We start from the raw sequence: 8,163 nt of genomic DNA on the forward strand, positions 1-8,163 counted from the left end.
CTTCTTTTACCATCACATACATAGTCATTGAGTAAGCAGCTCGGCTCGGGGAAAAAGGAGGTGATGGATGTACACTTATTAGGTAGCATGTATGTGAAACGCCACAATGTTTGGCTTCTTTCCACCTCTTTTGATAGAAAAATATATGCATACTAGTTACTTTTTCTTTTTTGCATGTTCACCTAATTACGTAATGCCTCATTAGTTTTTGCTTTTTTTCTTTTTTCACTTTTACTTTTACTTTTAATCAACTGGATCCTTCAATTAATATTGAGAGCTATATAATGTTATGTTGAAACAAAAGAATCGTACAAAAATATAGTCCTTTATTTTTCGTGACCATAAAAATAATGTGTGGTAATTAATGGAATTATTATGATCTACAATAATGTATATTTTTTAGAGAAAACACCAAACAAAGTACTTTTTTCTATTAGACTCTCTTAGCACAACCTGCAATCTCAAACAGAAGGGCGGTGGATGTGTCAAAGAAAAATATTTTACAAAGAAAAGAATACGAACAAATTTTGGTGCAATGAAAGGCTATAACTTAATTTATAACATAGTGTTGTTTTTATTTGTCACAACAACATTATTTTTATTTATTTAAGTAACACTATATATGTCGAAGTGTCATTGTAAATCCGTGCCCTAGAGGTGATTAGTTGACCATTCCTATACTCACATGTTGAGTTCAGCTCATATCAAGCAAGTGCTAGCAAAATAAGAGTTACCGACGGTTGCTACAGCAAGTGGCAAAGGGCTTAGTGGCTGATATTCGAAATTTTAAATTCAAATCCTAGTTGCTTCACATTTTCAGCTAAGTTTATTTCTAAATGAAATAAACGACGTGGGTAGCGAGCTACCTATCTCTCTCTCTCTCTCTCAAAAAAAAAAAAAAAGAAGCAAAATATGAGTGGAAATCCAAACATAGCATGATAGCAATTCACATCTGGACAGTAATTTCAGGCATATTTTGGAATACTCCGAAAATAAAACAAAAGTTAACGGTCATACCCATCTTTCATCTGAGCTAAACTTTTAAAATAAGTTGTAAAACTAATTTACTGGACAGAATTTAGCCAGATTTGCTCCAAATCAAGTGATACTTGTAAGTAAAAACATTAAAAATCAGAAACCTATTTGTAAATGTTTGTATAATCTTATTTATTTATATTACTTTTGCTTGCAAATGCATTTGATTTTGTCTCTTACAAAGAGGTCGGTCTAGCTACGTTTATGCAGAAAATTTACAACTTACCCCTCGAGTTGTAGGACTATTATAAAAAACCCCTTATTTTTTCTGGCCATCCAATCAACTTCGGATGTATATAGTCTACTAAATTTCAAAAAGAAGAGACTAAAAAAAGAATAATAATAAAAATGCATTAAATTTTACATAATTGAATAATCTTATGTTTACACATTATTGTTTCCGATCTCTCTTTTTCATTTTCGTCTTTCTATCAAGATTTGATTTGACGATACGTGCAAATGACAAGGACTTTCCAAAAATTATCATAAAGTTCAAGGGTGTTTGTAAATTGCCACATTAATTATGACATACTAAATTGCTCATAACGAAAAGGGCAAAAGGAGTGCGGGTATGATACAGTGCACCGAGTCCCACAGCAAAATAAATACTACAATAAATAAAGATGAAATAAAATAAAAATAAAAATAAAAATAAAAATAAATAAAGAAGAAGATCGTACAGCTGTTTGGTGAATGTGTACCATCGTCGAAATGGTCCAAAAATTATAAAGGGAATGTTTTTGGCTTTGAAAATTTTCACCAATTTTGTTTTGTTTTGTTTTGTTTTTTTTTTTAAAAAAAAATTGAGATGCTTTACAAGTATGGCTACATGCATTAGAAACTTTTCCATGAGACTAATTCTCCAACTCGATCACCAACTTAATTAACTATTACTAATTAAACAAGCGATTCGATTTTGAGTCCATTTCGAGCTGATCAATCCAAATTAGCTCGTGAGCAGTAAACCATATATATTAGATATAAAGAATAGCATTAACAAACTCTGTGAAAGTACCACATTGATTTGATTATTTTTTAGCGAATGGCGCACGAAGAATTAGTTACTAAAATAGTCCGTAAGGATATAAAATATGACAAAACTTTTAACTCATGAACTAAGCATAATAACTCGAGTAAAAAATATTAAAAAATAAATAAGTGTCAATAAAAAAAAAAAGCAAGGAAAAGCGAATTTGAGCAGTGCATTTTATTAGATTATTTTTTTCTTCTTTTGCTAGAAGTTTTCGAATCAATGCATACTTGGATCTGTAAGGATCCTTTTGATATGACTAGCGTATATATAACACATTCATTTCGAATTGGCTACGTAGTTTTTGAATCAATGAATCCTTTGATCCGAAGAATTTTTCTAATTAAACGAGGTTATTCTGCTTGCTGAATCGACATACATATCACATAACACATTCATTTCAAAATAGCTAATATGTGTATCTATGTGAATCAGGATACATATCACATATCACATAACACATTCATTTTCAAGTGGCCAACGTATACATATAGTTAGTTGTTACTTTCATTTCATTTTAACTTACATGCACACATTAATTGGATACTTTAATTTTATCCTCGGGAGAAAGGTATATTCAAATAGGATTCATGTATAATAAAGGATGCATGCATGGCACGAATAATGGAACGGAAATAGAGGGGAGGAGAAGATTACTTATCCCTATTGTAATAACGAAAAACGACTCTTTATGCCTCGTATTGTGTGCTTAGATCCTCCTCTTACTCACGCAATTAATTAACCAGCATTTATTTGTTAATTTTGGCACGGTTCTTGATGCCGAGAATTAATCATATAAAACCTATTCCTAGATTGGCATGTATATATATATAGGCATTTGTTGTAGCTCAAAATATATGTAATAAAGCTTTAAGTTTTAAGAAAATAATACGTATCTATATTTGTTATTTTCTATTCAAAATTTTTATTTTATCTAGTTTTTTTTTTATATATATTTTTCTTTTATATGCTCAAGGCATTAGTAAAGCCTCTGCAGATAATACAAATGATATGTAAATTTCATGTCACCTTTCAAAAACATATCAATTGAAAAAAGAAAATTTGTATGTTTTCTACAGTGGGTTTTGTACTCTTTCCGCAACTATCTACCTCTCACATAGATCAATGCAACACTATAATTAAAAGGAGAAACTCCACCCAACTATAATTGACAAAATATATCTATTAGAAATTAAGCGAGTTCATCGACTCAAGTGAAAGACGCACTTATAAACTACATCTTGATGTTTTGTTTTAACCCCTGCTTTTCACTTTATGTAAGATCTGTAATCAACTAATCAGACCACACTATTCGGCTGGTTGAGACATTAACAATGTGGAAATACAAAAGTGAGATGCGTAGATCGAATTGAGTGTTGTGAACTAATTTGTCAGTATGTTCTTAACCTGAATCAAATTATGTGAAAGCTATAGTTTACTAATTTCTCTCTCTCTCTCTCTCTCTCTTTCTAGGTTTCTCTTTTTCTCTCTCTAGCTATTAGTGTCGGCAAATCTCTTTCTTCCAACTGGACGGGCTAACAGTGGGTGGACCCTCAAGTTGGATTTCCATAAATATATATATATATATATATATATAGATTGGATATAAGTGAATTTATGGAGAGTCTAAAAATTAATTAAATGATGGTCCAAAATAGCAAATTAATTAAAGCTAGGGAACTTGCAATATTGGTTCACGTGATGGACCACAATATCAACACGCATGGGAGTTTCGGTGCCCTTTAATTAGTTAATATCCTTTAATTAACCAGGATGCCCATTTGATTTGGTATGTAAGTGCTATACTTATATGCAAAAAGACACAGCTAATTACTTCCTAAAATAGCATGCACGTTCGTGTCTAATTTTATTGACAAGTACAAATGATCGGCCTAAATAAATGTGATGTGTTCTATGATAGTCTTTGTTTGACATTATCATATCAAATTTATCAAATCTAGTCAAATTAAATCAGTAAATTACCAAACAGTCCATGATCGAGATGAATTCCTTCTTATGGTTTTACGTACCTTCTTAACGTATATAGTTTGATGCTTAGATCTACATAATTACCATTAATATTTATTTTGATTAATATTGAATATAACACATTTAATGTACTAGTTTTAGAGTATTAATTGATTCTTTTTTACATGGTATCATAGTAGCAGAATTCGAGCTCAATGTTCCCCGTTTTCAATTTTTTGGAGTGATTAAATGATAACTTTACATCCCATACTTTTTATTTTTTTCTGTTCTCTTGGAAAGTACAACCTATACATACCCATTGTAGATGTTCTTTAATTAGTGTGATGAGCTATCACGAGCCCTCATATGAAAAAGCTGATGCATGCGTCGAAAAAAAAAAAAAAGCAATAAATCCTGCTACTCTTCGTAAATACAAAACAGGAAAACAAAAGGGTGCAAAAAAACATAGTTGCATAAAAAAGGCATGTATATACACCACTCAAAATACTTGTAACTTAATGTAGAGCCCTTCTTGCTCACATGGTGGTGGACACATAAGGAAGCTGTTGAGAAATAAATAAGAAGCTTGTTTTCATTTGAAAACCATGAAAGAGGAGCACATGGTGGTGCCCATAGTTCACTTAAATAGCTGAGAGGTATATATAGCCAAGTTTCGATATATCTATATACCTAAAATTTCAGTGAATGCTATATATGTCGAATATAAAATATAAATACACCATTTTCCGACTGCTTAACTTTTTTAGAGATAGCTGTTTCACAAGACATTAAAGTAGTTAGGGGGTTATGAATTTTTGTCGACAACTTCCATGCGGTCTTAACTTTTACGTACCAAAATGTACCTTACATGAAGAAACAAGCTGTCATTTTTGTAGGGATGGCGATAATCTAGGACCAGATCAAAATCGGCGGGCGAACAAAGATTAGAGCTAAGCATTTGATTACTGGATTTGCGCGATGACTTCTTCTACTAATTTACCACACCTTAATTAACCATGTCTAGGTAATCGTACATTCGAAATCGAACTCCGCCAAACGAATCGTGTGTCGAGAGCTAGCGAATTGATCCAAATTGGAGCCAAATGGAGCCAAAGTTGTGAGATTTTTGCTAGTGGATTCTCATGGCAAGTTGCATCCATGCACCAACTGGGGAATCCGAAAACAGTAATGAGCGAATACATATGCATTTCAGGGCCCACAAAAAGTGAGATTAAGCTAGCAAGGTCCGGAATATTTGACTTCCAAGGCAGTTCAGATCTGACACACTGATCCAGCTAATACATTTTGGCCTCAATCCGTACTTTCTCTCTCTCTCTCTCTCTCGAGGGTTTCTCTTATCTCTTAATTTGCAATGGTAAAGATCTTGGACTAGCAATTAACACCTAATTGTTTAGGGGAGAGTTTTCCGCACTACGCTAGTATTGCTGTTAAGACTATTTATGAATCATTTTTTGTCAGATTGATTATAGTATAACTCGTTGAGTACGTGTAACGGACGTCTAATGAACCATAACAAGAGAGAGAGATAATAAAAGTTCGTAGCAAATGAACTTTACTTGAACTTAGTATCAGCCCTGAGATCACATTATTCAAAATATTGATATGATAGTATATATTTTCCTTTTGGCCTCCGAGGAAGCTCCTTTCGAGCCAAAGAGATCTAATGTACATTAAACCCAAAGCAAGGGGAATAAACCTCAAATTTAAGTGTGCACTAGATTCGAACTCCTGACCGTTTGGTAAAACCCCAAAATAGATAATGGCCGGAAAATTACTAACACTAACATACCAATTATTCTTTGACACACAACAATACACACTATCAAGTATCAAGTAATGTTTTCTTTTGTCATCTTTCCTAGTCTGAAATGAGTACAACAAGTCAAATCGGGTAAAATTTTTATGGGTCCATTTGTTTATCGCGTGGTAGGGATGTTACAAAGAAGATCTATTATTTAAAAACGTTAATGCTTCTGAATTAATTCTCTCTCCTAATAGAGAGGCATGCATAATTACTATGTTCTAAGTGAGTACATTTTCTTTATTCAGGTGCAAATCTTGATCTTTGTGATGCTAATTAAGACCCTGACCCAGAATAAACATGTGCTATTTCTTTCCCATCTTAAGAGAGCTATTATTAGAATTTCTCTCTGTGTGGTTTCTTTGAACAAGGCATGTGCTTTACACCTGAGCAATCTAAGTGGGAATTGCAAACCAAGCTGTAAATTTCCCCCTCATTTATTAAATAAATAGAGGAGCAACGAAATGAAGGGCTTAAAACCAATCAAGTATATACATGCCCAACATAATTCTTCTTTTCTTCTCTTTTTTCTGGAAATATGCTGGGAACATAACAAGCACTTCACTTTCAAGATGTTGGGAACATAACAAGCACTTCACTTTCAAGAATTAATTAAGAAGCTACACCATTGAAAATTCCATTTTATGCCGTTAAATTTGCCAATGGCTTATCTGAATTATTAAAATTGTTATAGTTTAGTTTATTCAATCACTAGATAAATGATATCAAAAATAATTATCAAATCTAAAAGTCTCCTTATCAAAAATAATTTAAAAGTACAAAAATCTCCGTGTTTTTTAAACCATATATATATATATATATATATATATAGAGAGAGAGAGAGAGAGAGAGAGAGAGAGAGAGAGTTGAGCTGAAATGTTATTAGTAGCAAACGGGCTTCTTTGTCACCCATTTGTTTTCGATAATAGAACTTTCAAATTGATGATCGGTATTGTTGAATATGATTTATATCACTTGAAGTATCTAGAAATTAAATTACAAATTATTTCGATATCATTTGCCTAATAATCAAAGGGTTTTAAAATTATAATTTTAGTGGTCGATATAAGACGTTTTCTCGTTTAACGGTATAAAGATATCCAAATTAATTGAATTTTGGTTATAAAATTTTTTAAATAATTTAGAAGATGATCTATCCTCTTGATCTTACTCACAAGACTTCTATCATCACTTTTTAAAGAATATTCATTTTAAGCCATTCATTATTGTGTCCACTTAATGGAAAAGAAAATAATATCGAAAAAATATGAAATTTAGTTTCTAGATGCTTCAAGTGGTATGATCATGTTCGACAGTGCCGACCGTCAATTTGGAGGCTCCATCATAAAAACAAATGGGTGGCAAATAAGCCCGTTTACAACTAATAGCATTCCAGCTCCTCTCTCTCTCTCTCTCTCTCTCTCTATATATATATATATATATATATATAAATATATATATAAAATTAAACTCCTATATTTTTAAAAATACTAAGTTATTAGTGCTTGTAGATTTTGGCTATTAGATTATGGGATATATATATATATAATTGAGCTCTCATATTTTTAAAAGTATCAAGTCATTAGTGCTTTTAGGTTTTCGGCTCTTGAATTGAGAGACGTGTGGTTATAATGATAATGGTCCCCAAGGATTGAGTGATTGGATGGTTGAATAATATGATCTAACAGATGAAAATAGTCAAATGATTAGATCTAACAATAAAAAACTTACAAGCACAATCCAAATGCTTGATACTTTTAAAAGCACAGTAGCCAAACTCTCTCTCTCTCTCCATACAGTAGGACCCACGCGGGCAAATCCATCTTTCACTCTTTTGAGGTTGGCAAATGAGCAATGATCTCTATTGTGCGTCCCCACATAAATAGTCAGATAATAGTACGAAATTAGCAAATTGGAATCCTATGCTTTGCATTAATTGATTGCTATATATATATATATATATATATATATATATATATATATATATAAGTGGTACTATACTGGTGCTACGTGGAGTACCCATGGCCAGAAAATTAATTATGTAAAATCTCTTTAAAAGCAGTGTCTCAAATCATAACACATGTGATTTGTTGCTCTTGAAACCCATCTTCTGTGCTGTCTTATTATAAGACATTGTGTTCCTTGTGAGTTTATTCAATTCTTTGGCCTCTTGCGAATGTGATTACAAATTTATCGTGCCATTTAAGTTTTGATATGCTAATACTCTATTAAAAGTAATGATTTGGATATTTCTTGTGGATATCATTTAAATTCGTTAATATACTGAATTCAACTGTACATATAAATC

Source organism: Ananas comosus, linkage group 5 (assembly GCF_001540865.1).
Source record: "Ananas comosus cultivar F153 linkage group 5, ASM154086v1, whole genome shotgun sequence".
NCBI lineage: Eukaryota > Viridiplantae > Streptophyta > Magnoliopsida > Poales > Bromeliaceae > Ananas > Ananas comosus.